This window comes from Oryctolagus cuniculus, chromosome 3, assembly GCF_051225735.1.
Source record: "Oryctolagus cuniculus isolate XC-2025 breed Fujian yellow rabbit chromosome 3, ASM5122573v1, whole genome shotgun sequence".
NCBI classification, from domain to species: domain Eukaryota; kingdom Metazoa; phylum Chordata; class Mammalia; order Lagomorpha; family Leporidae; genus Oryctolagus; species Oryctolagus cuniculus.
This window is the reverse complement of record NC_142869.1, coordinates 27,756,154-27,779,134: the sequence shown is the minus strand read 5'-3', so window position 1 is coordinate 27,779,134 and position 22,981 is coordinate 27,756,154. Positions and strand designations below refer to the sequence as shown.

The 22,981-nt window shown below is 35.7% G+C and overlaps 1 protein-coding gene and 1 pseudogene across 4 annotated transcripts in view; one reads left to right on the top strand and one right to left on the bottom strand.

Moving 5' to 3' along the window:
- The window catches only part of ERBB4 (erb-b2 receptor tyrosine kinase 4), a 1,252,881-nt gene that overhangs the window by 459,698 nt on the left and 770,202 nt on the right, over nucleotides 1-22,981 (bottom strand). The window lies entirely within an intron of this gene.
- The window catches only part of LOC103348909 (very-long-chain 3-oxoacyl-CoA reductase pseudogene), a 70,892-nt pseudogene continuing 67,250 nt past the window's right edge, over nucleotides 19,340-22,981 (top strand).

Here is a 22,981-nt window from a genome sequence, read left to right as displayed (position 1 = left end):
TTCAGGCATGGAAAGCCATGACCCGGTGGCAAAAAACAAACAAACAAACAACAACCACAAAACCTACATGAAAGATCTCTGTGAGTGAAATCCCAGTGGAAAGAAGGGGCCATCAAAGAAGGAGGTACCTTTCTCTGAAGGGAGGAAAGAACTTCCACTTTGATTTTGGCACCGTCAAAATAAGGTTAGAGTTTGTACACTCAAGAGGCTTCCATAGCCTTGGCAGCTCATGACAAGCGCCTTGGGTGATCAGTGACATCATAAATAAGAGTATCAATCGTTAAATCAACAGGAGTCACTGTGTACTTGCTCCCCCTGTAAGACCTCTGTCCTTAATGAGTTGTACTATGAGAATTTACAGTAAAACTACTCTTCAAACAGTACTTTATATTTTGTGTGTCTGTGTGGGTGCAAAGTGTTAAAATCTTTACTTAGTATAGAATTGATCTTCTGTATATAAAGATAATTAAAAATGAATCTTAATGAAGAATGGGATGGGAGAGGGAGTAGAAGGTGGGAGGGCGGATATGATGGGAAGAACCGGTATAACCCAAAAGTTGTACCTATGAAATTTATATTTATTAAATAAAAGTTTTGTATAAAAAGAAAATTATATGTACAAATATGTTCACTGATGTATTATATAATTAATCCAACAAATCAAAATCTATACAAATGGCATAAGAAGTTTGGGAAAGTCAAATAAAATATGGCATGAATGTTTAATGGAATATTATACAACTATTGATTATATAATGATTAATTAATACAACTGTTCTAAATTTTATTTTTAGTTCAAATTATCTAGCCCCTTTGTATATCCTTAATGCTATCATGGCTTCTTTGTAGGAAAATTGCACTTCCTTATTATCTGACTTTAGACTTCATCATAAGACTTGCTTTCTGTCAGTCCAGTGGCAGAAGTGACCATGTGTCATTGCTAAGTGTAGGGCTTAATAGGCATAACACATTTTCGGACTCCCTCATGTGCTGGGCCATAACTATAACAGTTTCTAGTGCTGTTACAGGTGTTAGCTGTTTACCTGGAGCTGCAAATAAACTGCATGGAACAAAATTGCCAGTCCAACCCACCTAGACCTGATGCATGAAGTAGAGCTTCCCAATCAAACTCTGTCTCATTCACCAAACCAGATATTTAGCCAACCACAGAATAATTGTTTTAAGTCATCAAGTTTCAATAAGGTGATTTGGAAAGCATCAACTTTAAACAATTCTGTGAAGACATTAATGTGGAAAACAACATAAAGGAAATACTCCAAAATTAAAATTATTGATGCACTGGTGTTTTAAGTTGGTGAGATGCCAGAACCATGAAAAACCCAATGAAAACATTTTCATGTAACTGAGCTATAACCAAGATATAGGATAAGAATGCCTCAAAGTTTATCAAATGAAAGGAATCATTTTATGAGAATGCAAGTTAAAAATGATAGATATACTACTTTGTTTATTTTTCTTGTATGAATTAAATACTAAAAATACTTTTTCCCTAAACATAATATTAAATCATTCCTAGAAGAATTAATTTTATTACCTTCAGTCTAAAATAGAGAATCTATAGAATCTTAAACTTATCAAAGTTAATATGCCTTCCCTATGCTTATATGGTATATTAATTGGAGATACAATCCATATTTCCAAAGCTTTTTCAAAGTACATTATTAACTCAAAATAGTTTCATAGTGTAAGAATGTCATTTACCAAAATGGGGCTTATATATTCTGAATAAGATTTTTCCCCTCTAATAATGATTTTGTAATTTGTTGATAGGTAGCACATTCTAAACTTTTCAGTATTTATTTTCATTTAATTACTGAGGACCTAGTTGGACCATTGACAGTTACTCAATGTTTGCATTCATAGAATGCACAGAATGAAGATGTAATAAACAACATGCAAAATTGATATAAAAAAGAATGCACCGGCATGAACAACATGAGTGAGAGTTTTTATGACAAAGTCCATTTTTGTGCAGACTGGTGATTTAGACTCCCTGGTCTCTCGCTCCTGACTCATATTTGGAGGACTCTCATCCAATCTGTGTACTTTACATCAGATGGCAAGTGCTTTCATGTTGCCCTCCAGCTGCCAATAACCCTCCACTGAAGCATTTTATAAGTACGGCTAAAAAAAATTTTTTTCTACTTCATAGGTTTCTTTCATCCTTCCTTTGAAAGTTTAAGCTGCCGTGATTCTCACTCCTCAGCTAATTGCTTTAGAAAAATAGCATCTAGTAAACTAAGTTCCCTAAAGGGACCACTTAATAAGATTCCTGGTCCAGGAATACTTATTATTTAGCAAATGTTACCTGGATGTGCCTTGATACTAATTAATACAATTCAGTTGCTTGGTATCTCTGGAAATACAGAAGACTATGGCAGGAAATTCTTCAAACTATAACATGTAGGCAATGTATTCTATTTATACATGATCTCCTTATGCTAAATTCAATTCATAATAATTCTATTTTCTTGAAAAAATGAAATGCTACAAACAATTTCTCAAAGTTAATATTTTTACAAGTTTTCCTAACTAAAATACAGAAATTCTTTATTATAGAATTATGTGATTTTAAAAATATATGTTTATGATTAAAACAAATTGAAGATTTGGAAATGATTATTTGATGGATAAAATTAAATAAGGTCTAAGAATAGAAACCAGGACAATGGAGCACACACTAACTCAAAAAGATAGCTATGTATTGTGCTTTTTATTGTCAATAATGTTGGGAAATAAAATATATTTATTTTAAGCAAATTTTCAATAGCATCAACTTAATTAAAATATTAAATAACAGACTGAAATGGTAATTTTTTTGTAAGACATGCATTTGACTTTACCTTTTTTGTATCTTTATAGCTTACATTAGGGCGTAGTAAAACTTCTGTATATCCTTGCCCATCATAATTATGTTTTAAGGAAATTTATGATTACATATGAGTGACTGATTTAAATATAGTCAATAAATCAAAGAAGAGGAATGAAGCTATTGCAGGGCTTGAGAGAGGGTAAAATTTCTTCCAAATGGAAAGGGAAGGACAGAATATTCTTTTATCTCATAATTCTCTGTAGGTTTTTCTTTAGTAGAAAAACCAAGTAGGTTTCAAAATGTCAAACAGTGAATAGTTTGAATAAAAATAAGACACATAAATTTACTAGCATAGTCATAATGATAAGTAGTTAATAGTAGTGAGCATATGTTGTCTATTTCCAAAGCTTTTAAGAAACTACAAAATTGAGAAAACATACTTATGAACCATTTTTATTTTCTTAATGGAAATACTCCGAAAAGGCTTCATGAAAAAGAGCAAAAGATGCCATTGTATAAATAACAAAATGAATTCATTATCTTTTATTATTTTTGTCTCTTCTGGTTTCTATAACATAATAATGAAATCCTGTTTCTTTGCAACAATATTGTGAAATTTTCTATTTAACAAAACTTTTTTTTAGTCCTTAGCTGATGATCTAATTGCTCTGAACATTTAGCAATTCATTCAACATTATCAAATACTCACAATGTTCTTTGAAGGATACAGAGACAAATGTGTATCAGTCCTTGACCTCTAGAAGTGTTAAATCTAGTGAGGAAGATAGAGTTTTAAAAGGTGTTTATAAAATCAAACTGGATTAAATAAAATAGTCAAAACTGTGGACAAATAAATGTAATATATGTGTCATAATATACTTGTACATCATAGCTTGATTTAATGTATATGAAATAATTTTGTTAATTTTGGGGTTTTAGGGGATGATACAAAATCTCTGATCACTTTGCTTTCTTTATTGTTTACTTGACAGGCATTTATGTATCTATCTAGACAGAAAGAGAGTATATGTTCCCATTGACTGGATCACTCTCTAGTGGGCCAGGCTGAAGCCAGGAGTAAATAATTCAATTTAGGTCTCCCACATAGGTGGTGGGAACCCAAACACTTAAACCATCACTACTGCCCACCAAGGTCTGCATTAGTAGGGAGCTGGAGTCAGAGGGCAGAGCTGGGTATTGAACCCAGGCACTCTAATATGGGAGACATCTTAACCATTTACTTCTCAGCTTCCCCTGCCTAAGATTTTTCTAAATCAGACCTCCTCAGTATGACTATAATACTATGGATATTAACAGTCCACATAAACTTTCCTAGAATCAATCTATATCCATGACAACATGGTAATCAATCTATGATAAAATTTTGGTTTACTACTGAGAACTAAAGAAATGGATTAAAATATAATCAATACAAATAATCTCTGAACTTTAACATTTCAATGCATTTTGAAATGAAGGAGTATGCTGTAAGAAGAATTGCATTAAACACTGCTATGGTCAAGAATCATAAAGCACATAATATTTCCTCTTTCCTTTGTTTAATCAAATACATATGATTGCCTACCATATGTCAAGCAATGTGCTATGAGATGTGAATACTTCATAAACAAATACATCCACTATTTGTGCTTTCATGAACTCTACCATTTCAAGTAGACTCTCAAAAATTTTGTTGAATAATGATCATGGAGATTAGAAAAAATAATTCACCATAATTTACCTCTTGTTCTTCTTTCCATAGCCATTTCATTTTTTCACATACTACAATATGTGCTTCTTACATTCACGAAGATTGTTAATCTCCTCTTCTTCCACCCCCTGCATGTCCGTCAAAATATTAACTCCACAGAGGCATGGATCTTTCTGTCTGTTTTATTCCCCAGTGCCTCTCAAGCACCTAAAATGGTATCCTGCATTTGATAAATATTTGTTAAATGAATGGATTAGCCTGGATTTGTTTAAAATCAATATTATGCAGAATGAGAACTAAAAATTGAAATTTATCAAACTTATCAGGCATTACTCTGATGGCTACAACAAGATAAACCAATAAAAGTTGATTAATTGTACAGCAGAACACAATTAAAATATAAGTTTATTATGCTGCACATTAAAAGGATTCTCTAAAACTTTCATAGAAAAATGTATAGGTTCCAAGATGGTGGAGTAGGGAGGGAGCTTACTGCTCTAACCCAGGAGAAGACAGCTTTAAAAAAAAGTGGAGATAGTGTAGTCTCAGTGAAGAGTTAGGGAAAAAATAGCAGAGGAAACTCTACCAAAATTAGAGGGACACAGCAGACCTACGTAGAAGGCGTGGGCACCCATGGCTCAGGACTCCAAAAGCCGAGACTCTATGCACCAGCGATGGAAAGTCAGGTGAGACCAGACTGCAGCAGCCTAAGCCACTGGCAAAAAAGTGGCAGGAAGAACCTAGGGGGAACCAGGCTTGGAGTCCCATGGGGGAAAGTGTATCAGCCAAACTAGAGAAGAAAAAAAAAAAAAAGGCCAGGACAGACATGTTTCTCTCTACTCGATCACTTTACAACAGGATATTGTAACAAGCCAATAGAGAGGGTGCCATTTTGGACATACATAGCGCAGCTGTGCCAGCTCGTATCTGGGCCCAGCAGCCAGCTGAGCAGAGACTCCTGACTGGTGGAGAGAACTAACAGGGTGCTAGGAGCTTGTGATTGTGTGAAGCTTCTGAACCAGGACTATGAAAAAAACTGAGGGTGTGTGGGGGGACTCACAGTGTGGTTGGGACTTCGAACAGTCTCAGTGGTAGACTCCACAAGCACGGGGTTTTCTGGTTACTGGTGAGACACATTGCTGGGGAATCTGAAGGTACACTGAGGACTGCACAGATCCTTTCTGTGGTTCTTGGGACAGAGCATGCAAATATTATACCCACTGGGGCTGGTGCTCATGGCCTTCTCAATTCCACCACAGTCTACATTGAGAAGAGGAGCTCAAATGAGCAGAATATACCTTCCTTCTGATTAAAAAAGAAAAAAAAAAAAAAAAAAGAGAGAGAGAGAGAGAGAATATTTACCATGCCAAACCTGGGTGTGTCACCTTAGGCATGCCCTTAACCTTGGAGAACTGAAAAGAGCTCTCTGGCCACACCCAATACAAGCCTCTAGAGATTCACTGATAGCAGACATTCCACTTACCTACAGAGTCATAGTACAAAGATAAAAGCTGCCACAGTAAAAAAAGAAAAAATAGAGGAAAAAAAAGAAGAAGAAACCAATGGGTATCTCCACAAATGCCAAACAACAAACATACCAATTCAATAAACAAGAATAAGGAAGACAACATAACGCCCCCAAAAGAACAGGGCACTTCAATACTAGATTGTGAAGACAACGAGATAGAAAAAAATGCAAGAAATGCAACTCAAATAATTGATCATAAGATTACACAGAGGGGCTGGCACTGTGGCACAGCAGGTTAATGCCCTGGCCTGAAGCACCAGTGTGCATTAGGGTGCCGGTTCTGGTCCCAGCTGCTCCTCTTCTGATCCAGCTCTCCGCTCTGGCCTGGGAAAGCAGTAGAGGATAGCCCAAGTCCTTGGGCCCCTGTACCTATATAGGAGATCTGGAAGAAGCTTCTGGTCGGTGCAGGTCTGGCTGTTGCAGCAATCTGGGGAGTGAACCAGTGGATGGAAGACCTCTCTGTCTCTACCTCTCTCTGTAACTCTGTCTTTCAAATAAATAAAATAAATCTTACAAAAAAAAGATTACATAGAAATAATCAAAAGGAAATGCATGAACCACTAAAATCCATACAGGACATGAAAGAAAATTTCTCCCAAGAAATTTAAATTCTAAAGAGGAGTCAAAATGAAATGAAGAATTCAATAGAACAAATAAAAAATGTAGTGGAGAGCCTTAAAAACTGAATCAGTTAAGCAGAAGAGAGAATATTGGACTTAGAAGACAAAACACAGGAAAGTATATAGTTAAACCAAAGACAAGAAGAATAAATCAGAAAACTAAAAATCACTACTGGGAATCTTCAGGATACTATAAAAAATTCCAACATATGGGTTCTAGGAGTTCTTGAAGGCATGGAAAGAGAGAAAGGATTAGAAGGCATTATCAGTGAAATAATAGCAGAAAACTTCCCAGGATTGATAAAGGAAGGGGCATCCAAGTACAAGAAGCACACAGAACTTCCAATAAACATGACCAAAAGAGATCCTCGCCACGACACATTGTAATCAAGCTCACTCCAGTGAAATGTAAAGAGAAGATTCTAAAATTTGCCTGAGAGAAATGCCAGATTACTTTAAGAAGATCTCCAATTAGACTCACCAGTGGACTTATTAGAAACTCTACAGGCTAGGAGAGAATGGCGAGATAAAGTCCAAGTCTTATGAGAAAAAAAAAAAAAAAAGAAAACTGTCATCCCAACAATATTTACCCTGCAAAGCTCTCATTTGTGAATGAAGGTGAAATAAGACCTTCCATAACAAACAGAAATTGAAAGAATTTGTCACCACCCATCCAGCCCTGCATAAGATGCTTAATGAAAGAAGGTAAAGGAAGAAAATCTCTCAGTAAAAGATCAAAGAAAGTTCAAAGTACAAATTTTGAATATTTTTGGGCAAATGGCAGGGAAAAGTCATTACTTATCAATAGTCACCTTGAATGTAAACTCCCCAGTTACAAGACACAGACTGGCTGAATGGATTAAAAAATAAAACCCATCTATTGGCTGCAACAAGAAACACATCTCGGCAACAAAGACTCACACAGACTGAAATTGAAAGGTTGAGAAGATATTCCTTACCACAGAAACCAAAATAGAGCAGGTGTAGCCATCTTAATATCAGACAATATAGACTTTAACACAAAGACTGTTAAAAGAGACAAAGAAGGGCACAATATAATTATTAAGGAATCAATTCAACAGCAACATGTAACTATTATAAATATATATGCACCCAATCACAGGGCAACTGGTTATTTAAAAGAAATGTTAAGGGATTTAAAGGGAGACTTTGACTCCAATACAATAGTACTGGGGGGCTTCAATACTCCACTTTCAGCAATGGACAGATCAACCAGACAGAAAATCAACAGGAAACAGCAGATTTAAGCAACACGATAGACCACATGGACCTAACAGATAGCTACAGAATTTATCATCCTACAGTTTCAGAATAAACATTCTTCTCAGCAGTGCATGGAACTATCTCTAGGATTAACTACATATTAGGCCATAAAGAAAGAGTCAGCAGATTCAAAATTATCTAAATCACACATGTATCTTTTCAGACCACAATAGAATGAAACTGGAAATCAGCAACTCAGGAATCTCTAGAGCATATGCAAACACATGGAGAATGAACAACATGCTCCTGAATGAACAGTGAATCATAGAAGAAATCAAAAGAGAAATCAAAAACTTTCTGGAAACCAATGAAGATGACAACACAACATATCAAAACTTATGGGATACAGCAAAAGCAGTGTTAAGAGGAAAATTTATAGCAATAGGTGCCTACATCAAGAAATTGGAAAGGCCCCCAATAAATGAGCTATCAATGCATCTCAAAGATATAGAAAAACAACAGGAAACCAAACCCAAAACTAGTACAAGAGAAATAATTAAAATTAGAGAAGAAATCAACAAAATTGAATCCAAAGAAACAATACAAAAGATCAGCAAAATGAAGAGCTAGTTTTTTGTTTTTTGAAAAAAAAAAAAAAAAAAAAAAACAACAAAATTGACACATCATTGGCCCAACTAACCAAAAAAAAAAAAAAAAAAAAAAAAAAAAAAGGAGAGAGAAGACCAAAATCAATAAAATTAGAGATGGAAAAGGAAATGCAACAACAAATACCACAGAAATAAAATGAATCATCAGAAATTACTACAGGGTTGTATGCTAACAAACTGGGAAACCTATCAGAAATGAAGAGATTCCTAGACACATACAACCTACCTAAATTTAGCCATGGAGACAGAAAACCTAAGCAGACCCATAACCAAGACAGAAATTGAATCAGTAATAAAGGCCCTCCCAACAAAGAAAATCCCAGGACTGGGTAGCTTCACTACTGAATTCTACCAGACATTTAAAGAAGAACTAACTCCAATTCTTCTCAAGTTATTCAAAACAATTGAAACAGAGAGAATCCTCCCAAGTTCTTTCTATGAAGGCAGCATGGGAGAAATTATTTGCAAACTATGCAACTGATAAAGGATTAATAACCAGAATCTACAAAGAGATCAAGAAATTCCTCAACAACAAAAGAAGCAACCCACTTAAGAGATGGGTCAAGGACTTAAACAGACATTTTTCAAAAGAGGAAATCCAAATGGCCAACAGACACACGAAAAAATGTTCAGAATCACTAGCAATCAGGGAAATACAAATCAAAACCACAATGAGGTTTCACCTCACCTTGGTTAAAAATGACTTTCATACAGAAATCAACAAACAGTAAATGTTGGCGAAGATGTAAGAAAAGGCACCCTAATCCACTGTTGGTGGGAATGCAAACTGGGAAAGCCACTATGGAAGACAGTTTGGAGATACCTCAGAAATCTGAATATAAACCTACCACACAACCCAGATACCCCACTCCTTGTAATTTACCCAAGGGAAATTAAATTGGCAAATAAAAGAGCTATCTGCACCTCCATGTTTATTTCAGCTCAATTCACAATAGCTAAGAAATTGCATCAACCTAAATGACCATTAACAGAAGACTGAATAACAAAATTATGGGATATGTACTCTATGGTATATTACACAGTGGTTAAAAAAAGAATGAAATCCAGTTATTTGCAACAAAATGGAAGAATCTGGAAAACATCATGCTGAGTGAAATAAGCCAGTCCCAAAGGGACAAATATCATATGTTCTCCCTGATATGGGTCAACTGAGTACCTCAAAGGAAACCTGTATAAGTGAAATTGACACTATGAGAAACAATGAATTTATCAGCCCTTGTCCTAATTGTTGAGGAACAGTTTCTTTTTATTTTCACTATTTTATTTTTCTACTTAATATCATAGGTTGAACTCTTTACTTACCACAGATTTATTCTTAGGTGTTTAAATACAATTGAAAATTGATCGCTGTTAAAAATTAGAGATGGAGGAGACGTACATTTCTGCACACATTCCCAATGATTACACCTGAGGGTAAAGCTAAAAACTTGCTATGGGACCCAAAATCTCATTAAGTTGACAGGTACTAATGGCATCATACTAGCTAACGTGATCAGTTTAAGTGCACAACTGATCATAAAGATAGGAATAAGTGTCAAAGGGATCACATAAATAAGATCAAGTGTCTGATAATAATAATAGATAGAATTAAAAAGGAGAGAATGACCCAACATGGGAAGCAGGGCACACAGCAGATTCATAGAATGACAGATACCCTAAACAGCACTCTGGCCTCAGAATCGGCCCTTAAGATATTCAGATCTAGCTAAAAAGTCCATGAGAGCATTTCAGGCATGGAAAGCCAAGACACTGTGTCATAAAATGGCCCACTTGAAATATATCTATGGGTGAGATCCCAGTGGAAAGAAGGGACCACCAAATAAGGAGGTACCTTTCTCTGAAGGGAGGAGAGAACTTATACTTTGGTTATGGCCTTGTCTAAATAAGGTCAGAGTTTGTGGACTCAAGAGGCTTCCATAGCCTTGGCAACTCATGACAAGAGCCTCGGGTGATCAGTGACATCATAAATATGAGTATCAATTGTTAAATCAACAACAGGAGTCACTATCAGCTTGCTCCACATGTAGGACCTTAATCCTTAATGATTTTTACAATGAGAATTAACAGTAAAACCAGTCTTCAAACAGTATTTTATAAGTTGTGTGTCTGCGTGGGTACAGATTGTTAAAATCTTTACTTAGTATAGAATTGATCTTCTGTATATAAAGATAATTAAAAATGAATCTGAATGAAGAATGGGATGGGAGTGGGGTTGGGAGGCCGGGTATATGGTGAAGAATCATTAAATTACAAAATCTGTACCTATGAAATTTATATTTTTTAAATAAATTATGAAAGTTATTAAATAAAAGCTTTATATATAAATATAAATATAAATATAAATATAAATAAATATATGCTTGCAGCAGTGCTGTGGCTGTTAATGTGCCTAGAAAAGTGCAGAAGATTGCCCAAGTACTTGGACCCCTGCACCCATGTGTGAGATTCCAACGAAGCCCCTGCTTCCTGGCTTTGGCCTGGTCCACTATTGGTCATAGTGGCCTTTTCGGTAGTGAACAAAAGATGGAAGATGTCTATCTCTGTTTCTCTCTTTCTCTGTAACTCTGCCTTTCAAATAAATAAATAAGTCTTTTTTTTTTTTTTTTTTTTTTTTTTTTTTTTTTTTTTTGACAGGCGGAGTGGACAGTGAGAAAGAGAGAGACAGAGAGAAAGGTCTTCCTTTTCCATTGGTTCACCCCCCAGTGGAGGGCTGGCGCTGTGGCGTAGTGGGCTAAGACTCTGCCTGTGGTGCCAGAATCCCATATGGGCACCAGTTTGAGCTCCTCTTCTGCCCCAGCTCTCTGCTATGGTCTGGGAAAGCAGTAGAAGATGCCCAATCACTTGTGCCACTGCACCCATACGGGAGACCCAAAGATGCTCTTGGCTCCTGGCTTTGGATCAGTCCAGCTCTGGCAGTTGTGGCCATTTGTGGAGTAAATCAGTGGGTGGAAGACCCTTCCTTTCTCTCCTCCTTTCTGTCTGTAACTCTACCTCTCAAATAAACAAATAAAATCTTTAAAAAAATATATGCTTGTTTTTCAAAAATTTTTGCATGGAAAAATTTACCTTTAATTCTATTTTTCCACAAACTTTTAAAAGTGCCAGATATTTCTTCATTCATCAACATAATTTAAAGAAAACCTGTAAAACATATTTTACTTAACAAATCCCTCAGTTTAAGGAATAAATTGAATTTCTTAGCTCAATAGTTATTTTCAGAGATACGTATTATTTGAAGAGCTGTGTTTCTGAGTTTAAATACATGCAAATACAAAGTATTTCATCAACTTTGTATTCACACACATGAATCCTAGGGGCTATATAATAAAAGTGGGTAATTTATAGTCCATAGTTCACTACGGGAAAAATTACAAAACTAGTTAATTTTAAAGTATGATTAGGTTTGGGGATTCAAAATAAAATTTAAATTGTTTGAATCCCACTCTGTCTCTGCCTTATGCAAAAAATCATTTCTTCCCATATTGAATGCAACTCTGTTCTCATCACACCAAGCTCTCATTTACTCATTCATTAATTCACATGCTGGTTTACTGAGTGGTGTTCTAAGAACTCGGAGTTACCTATGAATCTTTGAGATCGCTGTTGTGAGAAGATAATTATCTGGTGCAAAACAAAATAATACATTTTTGTTTTGTTTGACATATATTTTCCAATTGGTATTCATCATTATTGGCAATCTATACTTAGTTTGTGTACATGCTTATATACTGACATTGACATTTTAGGGGATAATATATCTTTTGGTTTCAGTTTATTAGAACTGCATTATTTTAACTTAATTAAATTTTCTGATAGGACAAAATATGTTTTCATTTTGCTAAAATACACATATTTAATGAAAAAATTGCCAAAACCTGAAGTAAATGAAATTTCACTCTGCACTGAGTTTAACTAAGTCGTTTACAAACACTTTCAATCCATTTATATTGCTCCATGATAAATACACATCTGCCAGTTTTCTTCATTTGCACATGTCCAAACTTTGAAATCATTTTATTTTCATTATGAAAGTTAAGTTATTTTCATTCTTTAAGCCTCATTATTACATCTCATTACATATTGGAGTCTGTAAGATCCCTCTGTGAGTGTTCTGGGCCAAACCCCTCCTTCTATAGTGGAGAAAGCAGAAGCAAAGAAATAGTCTTGGAGCAGTGGAGCTATGCTAGAATTCTCGTTTAACATTTGGTCTGCACCATGTTCCTTCCAGGATTCCACCCTGACTGTATTCTGCAGAAAATAGATGAGCTTAAGATTGGAAACAGCTCAAGCAATGTGAACAATACCAATATGACTGAAATAGAATCTCAGTGATTTTCTATAAACCGAGTCGACTTTTATACATGTAGTTAGATAGGACATCAAAGTTCTGTCAGCTTTTCCTCAATATTGTATTCATGTCAGAATACTTTCTTTGAATTTGTGAAATATACTTTGCTATTACAAATTTTGTACTTAAATGTTAGCTAGTGTGGTTATCACTTTCTCACCAGAAATAAACAACAGACTAATTCTCAAAGAAAGAAGATAGAACAGCCTCTAATACTTTTTCCAGATTTTCTCCCCTAGCACGTGGCAAGCCTCCACATCTGCTATACACTCTGATTAATTGGTAAAGTCAACAACAGGAGTCACTGTGCACTTACTCCTCATGTAGGATCTCTATCCTTAATGTGCTGTACATTGAGATTTAATGCTATAACGAGTACTCAAACAATATATTTCACTTTGTGTTTCTATGGGGGTGCAAACTGTTGAAATCCTTACTTAATGCATACTAAACTGATCCTCTGTAAAAAAAAAAAAAAAAAAAAAAAAAAAAAAAAAAAAGAAATTATCAATTCCCAACTTGACTCTCACTGGGATTAAACATGACAATAGGTCTGTTCTGATTTCATCATCATTTAAAAAAATCATCTATTATTTTTCACTTTACGTTTCTGTGTGGGAGCAAACTGTTGAAATCCATACTTAATGTATACTAAGCTGATCTTCTGTATATTAAGATAATCGAAAATGAAAAAAAAAAAAAAGAACAGAATCTTCATTGTAATCTGATTCTGGATCCTAAAATTCTGGGGTCGTCATAATTCCATGGAGATGTACTCAAATCAGAAGTAGATTAATCATGGGGCCAACGCCATGGCTCATTTGGTTAATCTTCAGCCTGTGGTGCCAGCATCCCATGTAGGCGCTGAGTTCTAGTCCCGGTTGCTCCTCTTCCAGTCCAGCTCTCTGCTGTGGCCCAAGGAAGGGAGTGGAGGATGGCCCAAGTCCTTGGGCTCCTGTACCTGCATGGGAGACCAGGGGAAGCACCTAGCTCCTGGCTTTGGGCCAGCGCAGTGCCAGCCATAGCGGCCTTTTGAGGAGTGAACCAGCGGAAGGAAGACCTTTCTCTCTGTCTCTCTCTCTCACTATCTAACTCTATCTGTCAAATAAAAAAAAAAAAAGAAAAAAAAAGAAGTAGATTAATCAGATAGATAGGAGACCTAGCACACATCCAAGTCAATTTTTACATTTATTTTCTTTACTTTAGCAATGTACTATTAAAACACAAACTACTTAGAAAATAAATACAGAATACACAGAAAAGCTATGGTCCTGATATTAGAATACACTCAGTTCCAACAACGCACTCACCCTTCCTCTCCCAAACTGAATTCTGTGTTCTTCATTCCTTTGCTTTCATTTATCTCTAGTTTCATTGCATCTATATGTGTTTATAAAAGTTTAACATACGTTTCTAAGTAAGTATATCTAAGCACATATATATGCATGCACACATATGAGGGATATTCAAAAATTCAAAGAAAATGTATATTATGAGAAAACTATCCATGGTTTTCACAATTTTTACACTAAAATAATTATCTTTTAATTCTATTTTCCATGAATTTGTTGCTGTAACTTTGTAAATTGTTTTAGTTATTTTTCACTTTATTATGTATGTATTACACTACAAGAAATCTTTTAAGACTGTTTTTATTTAATATTAGATTACTGCAACTGATCCATACAATCACATGTGCTTCTAGTTCATTTGTTTTGATTACTAATGAATATTCCATTGGGTGGTTTCTTCATCTAACAATTACTTGCAATGTCATCACCCTGTTTCAGTGTTCTTCACAGAGCAAACTGATACATGAACCATTAATTTATTTGTTTATTGTCTGCCTCTCACTATTAGAATATATTGTTTTTAAGCATAGTGATGTTGTCTATCTTGTTTATCATAATATCTCCAAAAACTCATTTAACAGATACTGCACAAATCATTCGATCAGTTAAATATGGCAGACAAACTGCCCTTCTTGAAATTTCACTAATACATCAGCTTGCTTCTTATCTCTTGTCTTTCCCCCAAGTTCTACCACAGCTCCATCATTTGCTTGCTTTATGATCTTAAGCAATCGATATTCACAACTGTATAATGAAGACACTATCATTGCTATGGAACTGCTTCATGAAAATTATAAACTTGATAAAATATCTAGCACCATTACCAGTTTACTTGGGTTGAATTTAGCTTGTATCCCCTGGCTAATGTTCATTCTTCAAGGCTGAGTTCAATCTCTTCCATGAAAGCTCTAGATACCTTTATATCACCTGTATGCAGCCATATTCCAACACAAGCACACCACCTTGAATTTGTTAGTTAACTATTCCTCCAACAACCCGGAAAAGGACTATAAACTCCTTCTTCAGGGCTATGTCAATGTTGTGAGTGAACAACTAACCCTGTTTTCCCAATGTCATACTCACCAAACACCATTCAAATGGCTAACTACAGCTGTCAGTTATTGCAGGTTATTGTATTTGACTAATTAGGTGATACAAACAATATGTGTTTTTCTGATCTGTTTCCTAACAATCACATTTAGATGTCAGGGGTTAAAAAAAGATGCTAAATTTGAGCAGTCTTCTCTGCTTGGCCAGGTAACTGTTTTTTCCTGACTCCATTTTTACTATGACACACTTAGTTCATTCATGCTACTTCTGTTTTACACGGTTTAATTACAGATATTTAATTATCAACTTTTAATTTGCTTATTTCTCTATTTCTGAACTCTAGATTTCCTATTTATTTTACCAGCTGTATAGAAGCTTCTAAAAATGAGCATGAATTAACAATAAAATTTGAAAAGTGATAAACATTGTCTTACATGAAATTAGTATATCAAGATGAGTATAAATTTTATATTTGCATCAATGGATAATAATGTTTTAATGTTTAAGTATGCCACACAGAAAATACAATATAACATAGGTATTAGTAATGTTTACAATAATAAAATGAAATGAAATTTCACTAACATTATTCTTTAATTACATTTTTATTCATCTTGCACCATAAATGGATAAGGCTATGAGACAGCACATTTAACAAGGTCTGCATGTGAGTATCTGGATGTAGCTATATAAGATCTGAAAATCTATCACTGATGATAATCCATTTTATTAAACTAAATATCCAGCAAGATTAAAACTAATGGAATGCATTAGATAATAGATTGGAAAATACTTTTTTAAAAAAATATACAGTAGTTCATAGCAATATGCATGTGAAGGTGTAGAATGATACTCACAAAATATCATTTATTAATTAAAAATACTAAGTTTGGGGACAAATAATAAAATAATAATTTAAAACTTCTAATTAAAATCACTTTATTTTTTCAGTTCTTAATTTCATTTGGAAACCCAGTTCAGCATTAACTATGCTTTCAAGATTTTTCAACATTTCATACTTAGTGGCTATGAGGCAAATGACAGTGTATGGTACAGTGATGACAATAAATAATCTACCAGGTATATAAAGAAACCATTATGTCCCTCTCCAAGAAGTCCATTCTAAGATTGAAATAGATTGTCTTACCTATGAGCTGAAACAGTATAGACCATATGTGGGCTATTCAGTTCAGCAACAATAGTTGTCAAGCCCTTGTTAAAAATTTCAATCTGATGTTATTCTATTTCCTCCTCAATAATTTTCATTCTACAAAATGTACTTTTTTTTCTCTAATGAGTAGACAAACATCCCAGCACTGATGTTTCCTAGTACCTCTACAAATAGGACTACTATTTATTACTTTAAAAAAAAGACTAAAAAAAAATCATTGGAATTTTATGCATCCAAATATAAACATTAAATATGACTTCATTACTAAAATAATAACATCTGCACTGTGTTAAGAAAAGGAAATAGTCAACTTATGTTTCCTTTTAACAAGAAAGTAGACCAGAAATGCTACAACCTACAGGACAAATGTGGTGTGAACTCCAGGTGACACATTCATTTTTGTTCTCCCCAAGAACATTTTCAATTGTCTGTACTGAAAATGACATAAAGGTAAAGAAACATTTGAATGAAAAATTCACATAGCTGCTACAGCATTTATACCTCTCATATCACAGCATTCAAATTGGTTTCCAGTAAATATTAACTACTATGCCTCATGCTACTGATAGCATAAAATGAAGTCATAGATCTCAAAGGAGTGTTGATTATTGTAAGTGATGCATGTGCCTGGATACTCTGTCATTGCTGAAATTAATTTTTTACATCTTACAAATTAATAAGAAATACTTAGAGGATAACACTCTTTCTAAAACACATTATTAAAACCAGAAAGACATTTATTTCCTTTAGAAATATCATAAATAAACTATGATTTTATTTCTATAATAGTCCTGTTTTCTCTGATAATCAGATTTGTCATATAAAATACGTTCAGATATATGTATTAAGGATACTCCTTATAAAATACTGAAATAGACTTTTTTTTTCCTTGAAAGTCATGATAATTTATTTATAGATATATATAGCCTGCTCCTTTGTGTAGCTGAAGGGTTTAGAGTTCCGTGATTCCTATTTCAAAACGGAGCTAAGAATACAAAGTAGTGCAAACAATTCAGGATGCAATAGTCAGTGGTGATGTCAGAAGTGAGCTGAAGAACACATGCTGTGTCTGAATACTTTGAAATTAAAATAACTTCACAAACTGAACTGGCTAGAACAACATCCATTTACAGGTAAATATGCTGGTGTCTAGATTACAAAATCCTAGGTTCAGATTTCAACTGATCAGCCATGAAGTCTCTAAAACTTTATTAAACATTTTTATGAATCTCATAATTTGAGAGGTGAAGATAAGAATACTTCCTTCACAGATAGATGGGAAATAACACAGAAGATTAGGTATGAAAATTACCTAGGACAGTACTTGACCAACAGTAGATACTCAGTGTCCCCCTTTCCTTTTTTAACCTCACTCTATCAGTTAGGATGACTTTGAGTACAATTGCAGTAAAGAATTCTCACATGGCTTTTCAAATAGGAAGCTTGATCACTCTATATAAGCACTCCAGAAATAAGGCAGTTTCATGGTTGGTTAACTCATTGGCTTATAGGTGTCTTAATTCCCAAGTTACCTTCATTCCTCTGCTATGCCATTCTCAGTATCTAGCTCACAAGAAGCTCTTTTACCATTGGTTTCTTTTTAGGGGAGAGGAAAACTTTCCCAGAAGCCCCTTAGCAAAATTTGCTTCACCACTTTGGTTAGGCATAGTAAGAAAGCATCCCTGTGTTGTACACAAAACCCGACAAGGAGAATGGATTACCACAATTTGATTAGATTCACACTTGGCACTGAGCCTTGGATAGGATCACCTTTCCTGAGGGATGGAATTAAAAAAGAAAAATGAGTTTCTTTCAAGAAGGAAGAAAAGATAATGGGTTGGCAACCAAATGAATATACTCATATTGGGTTCTATAAATTCATTAATTTCTACTTCTATTAGTTTTATGATTAGCATAACTACTCATGCAGAAGATACCTCCTTGGTTAATGATATTCACATTCCCACTATGAGTCATTCTAGCATCAAGCTAAATGAATATCAGATTGGACTGGACTTAGTGATTTTTGAATTGTTATTACTTTAAAATATCCCTTTTGGGGTAAGCATCTACTGTGGCATTAAGATGCTAGTTAAGACTCCCACATTCCATATCAGAGTACCTGGGGTAACACCTGGGTCTGGATCCCAACACCAGCTTCCTACTAATGCAGACTCTGGTGTGAAGCAGGTGACATCTCACTTGCCACCCACATGGGAGACCCGGATTGAGTTTCCACATCCTGCCTCTGGTTCCACCAACCCTAGCTGTGGTGGGCATGTGGAGAGTGAACAAGAAGATGAGAGTACTCTCTCTAAACTTCTTCTCCCTCTCCTCTCAAGTACCCCTACCCTTTGAAAAGGAAACCTTTCAAAAGAATGACCATTTATTTAAGAGACAAATGCAGATCTGCCTGACTGAACTGAAGCATGGCAGGTAGGTGACAGCCACAGCTCAACAATGCCACCCCTAGATACCTACTCAGAACATTTACTATGAAAACTAGCTTATTATATATTTAAAGTCCTTCTAGCCCTTCAATGTTATGACTATAAAATTAGCAATATGTCACCCTGCAACAATTTGCCAGCAGATCAGTTTGCTCTAAGATGTATTCGATAGGTTGCCTATTTTTTTTGATAGGACAAAGGAATGTCAGGAAGATTACTGAAAAAATAGCATTCAACACAACTTAAAGAGGCTCCTTGAAGGAAAATGAAAACTGGAAAACAAAACAAACAAAATCACTCTAAAGTGGCCCTGAAGCAGAACAGGAGGCACCATAAGTGAACTCTAGTCCCGTGCAAAGATACATGGTAATGTTACCAGAACAGCTCAACAACTCACAGACTCTAAGGGCAGCTCTCGAAGGAGGAATGATGGAAATAGCTGGGGGTAGGTCCCAAATGAGTAGCCCGAATCACAGAGCCTTTAAAGTAATTTCTGTATCAATTTTGTTTTTATTCACAAGTGGGTCAGTTTCAAAAAAGGTCCTTGACTTTAAGAAAAAAATTTGTAAATTAATCATATTAAAAGAACGGGCAACTTCATTATTTGTTCAAAATATGCCAGGAAGAAACCTAGGTGACTTAACAAACAATTCTTTGAACGACTGAAAAGTTACTGGATGTGATGCAATGAATATAAAGGCAGCCAATGCAAGACCTGGCAAATAGTGAACCTCAGAATATACTTTTAAGAAAACTTTTATTTAATGAATATAAATTTCAAAGGTACAGCTATAGAAATATAATGCTTCTTCCCCCCATATCTGCCCTCCCACCTCCACTCCCATCTCACCTCCTACGCCCTCTCCCATTCCATTTTTCATTAAGATTTATTTTTAATTAACTTTATATACAGAAGACCAACTCTATACTAAGTAAAGATTTCAGCAATTTGCATGCACACACACACACACAAACACAAAGTATAAAGTACTATTTGAAAACAAGTTTTACAGTTAATTCTCATAGTACAACTTATTAAGGACAGAGGTCCTACATAGGGAGTAAGTGCACAGTGACTTCTGTTGTTGATTTAACAATCAATACTTTTATTTATGATGTCAGTGATCACCTGAGGCTCTTGACATGAGATGCCAAGGCAATGGAAGCCTTTTGAGTCCACAAACTCGGTCACTATTTAGACAGGGACATAAGCAAAGTGGAAGTTCTCACCTCCCTTCAGAGAAAAGTACATCCTTCTCTGATGGCCCCTTCTTTCCAGTTGAGTCTCACTCACAGAGGTCCTTCATGTAGAACATTTTTTGCCACAGTGCATTGGCTTCCCATGCCTGAAATGCTCTCATGGGCTTTTCAGGTAGACTAGAATGCCATAAGGGCTGATTTGAACCTCAGAATATCTTGGCAGGGGCAAGAGTTATATGACAGCCAGCCACCACTTGGGACACTCATATTCCAAACTGCAGTGCCAGATTGAGTATCAGCTACACCAACCTTCTAATCCAACTTCCTGCTAATGCACCCGGAAGGAAGCACATGATGACTCCAGTAGTAGGGTGCCTGCAATCCAAGTGGAAAACTCAGTTGGAGTTCCTGGACCCCGGCCTAGGCTTAACTTATCCTTTGCTGATGTGGGATTTAGGGAGCAAACCAGTCCCTCTCTCTGCGTTACTCTGCCTTTCAAACAAAATAAATGATATTTTAAAAGAAAGTAGTAATATAAGTTGAATCCCAGAAAATAGAAAACTTTTGTACACTCAGTAACAGGGACAAACTTCAAGATAGAGTAGTAGCAGATGCTTGTTTTAAATAACATCTGGAGAAATCTCTAAAAGATGCTGGCCTGGAGGCAGAACCTGAAGTTTCCCCTATGAAGGACCGAATCTCAAATTAGGAAATAATATAAAAATGTATTGTATTCTTTAATGTATTGAAAGCCTTTTCCTCAGTGGATGCAGTTCTAAGCCTTACACTCGGTGGTCAAGCACGAACATCGTGACACCAACAACTCTCTGTAGAGGGATCCCACCATCTGCTCATGTGATATTATCAGGGAAAGATATTTATTTAAATCTACCAAAATTTTAAAAAGCTAATGAAGAATCAAATTATCAGATTTTAGTGGGTTGAATCTTCACCCCAGGCTCTACTTTCTTTTAATCATTTCTACCCACCCTCTGACAATTCCCACTCAGTAAACAATTATGAAAAGGAGCAAAGAAGAGATTTCAATCTCTAGAAATATAGGCTCCAATGTGATTCACAGTCCTTTACTGTATCACTTTTCTTATAAAAATGCTTGCTTATTTATTGAGTTATTTATTCGAGAGGAAGAGACAGAGGACAGAGTAAGACTGACAGAGAAAGTGACGGGGTCACATGCAACAACCAGGGCTGTGCTGGAACGGCAGTCAAGACCTGGGAATACAACCCAGGCCCCACATGAAGAGCCATTACCATTGCCTCTCTCTCAGGCAGGAAGCTGGAGTCAGGAGCCAGGAATCAAACTCAGGCACTCCGATGTGGGAAGCAGGCCTCCAAAATGGGGGCCTAACTGCCAGGCCAAATGCCTATGCCATGACTTTTTTGGACACTTCTTAAATGCATGTGGGATTGAATGGAAAGATCCTATATAAAAATATTTTAAAACTCTAAAGCACAATATGTCATATAGGCTGAATTGTTGATATGTTAATCCTAGTAACAGTATTTGTCATTGAATCTGTTAAAGGGACACCTCTTAACTTGGGGTTTAGGATGAATTTCTACATAATAGAACCATATAAACAAAGAAGCAAACTATGGAAAGGAAAAAAGAAAGAAAACCTAAAATCTTCAGAGCTAAGCAAGGTGGAGGACACTTGAAGAATTTCCTCCACAGTATCCTAAAATTGCTTACGAAATTCAGACATAAGACATAAGAGAAGGTTAAAAGTAGTTGAGTTATTGAGCCAATATTCAAGTAAATAACTTTAAGACTGCCTTTAAGTATATAAAGGATCATTATATAGATTCTCTGTACCAAGGAAAGCACCAGAGGCTTAATCTAAAATGGAAGATTTAGGTTAGATAAAGGAAAAATTCATGGAAAATGAGAGTCGTTTAACACAGATTGTAACACAGATTCTCCTCTGGATATATTAAGACTGAAAGGCTTATGCAGGCAAGTGTTCAGAATCGTAGTCTTTCAGTCCAACGAGCGAGGTTTGAATCTACCTCTTACTGTGTAACTCATGGCAAGTTATTTTACTTCTCAGCAATCCAGAGTGGGGGGAGGGGAGCTAAGGGTTGGCCGAATGTGAAGTCGACGGACTTGAGCATCCTCATCCAGATGGCAGATTACACAGAGTGCCTCATGAGCAATGGCTGTGCCACCAACAGAGTGAAAAAGTGGGAATGAATATCAGAGTGCTGACAATCAATGGTGGAGCCCACTTCGCCTTTATTTGATGTGTTTTCAGATACTTCAATTTGCTGTACTTGTATCAGTCTATATGAGTGAGTTTATGGAAGTGTGGCTAGAAGAATAAATTCTGTGTTTGCGTGACAGAGGAGGATTTAGGGTAATGTAACTGATCCTATCCAAATGTTTTCCAAGCCTTTGACTTTCAATGATCTCTATAGGCCATGAACTCTGTGTGGTCTCTGCTTCAGACACTGCTTTTCCCATTAAATTAAGAGTTTTTTTTTTTTTTTATAGATTTCATTTATTTATTTGAGAGGCAGAGTTACAGGCAGAGAGAGGGGAGACAGAGAGAAAGGTCTTCCATTCGTGGGTTCACTCCCCAAATAGCTGAAATGGCCAGAGGCGAGCTGCTCTGAAGCTAGAAGCCAGGAGCTTCCTCCAGCTCTCCCACACAAGTGAAGGGGCCCAAGTACGTGGGTCATCCTCCACTGCTTTCCCAGGCAATCAGCAGGGAGTTGGATGGGAAGAGGAGCAGCCTGGACAGAAACCCACTTCCATATGGGATGTCAATAACGAAGGCAGAA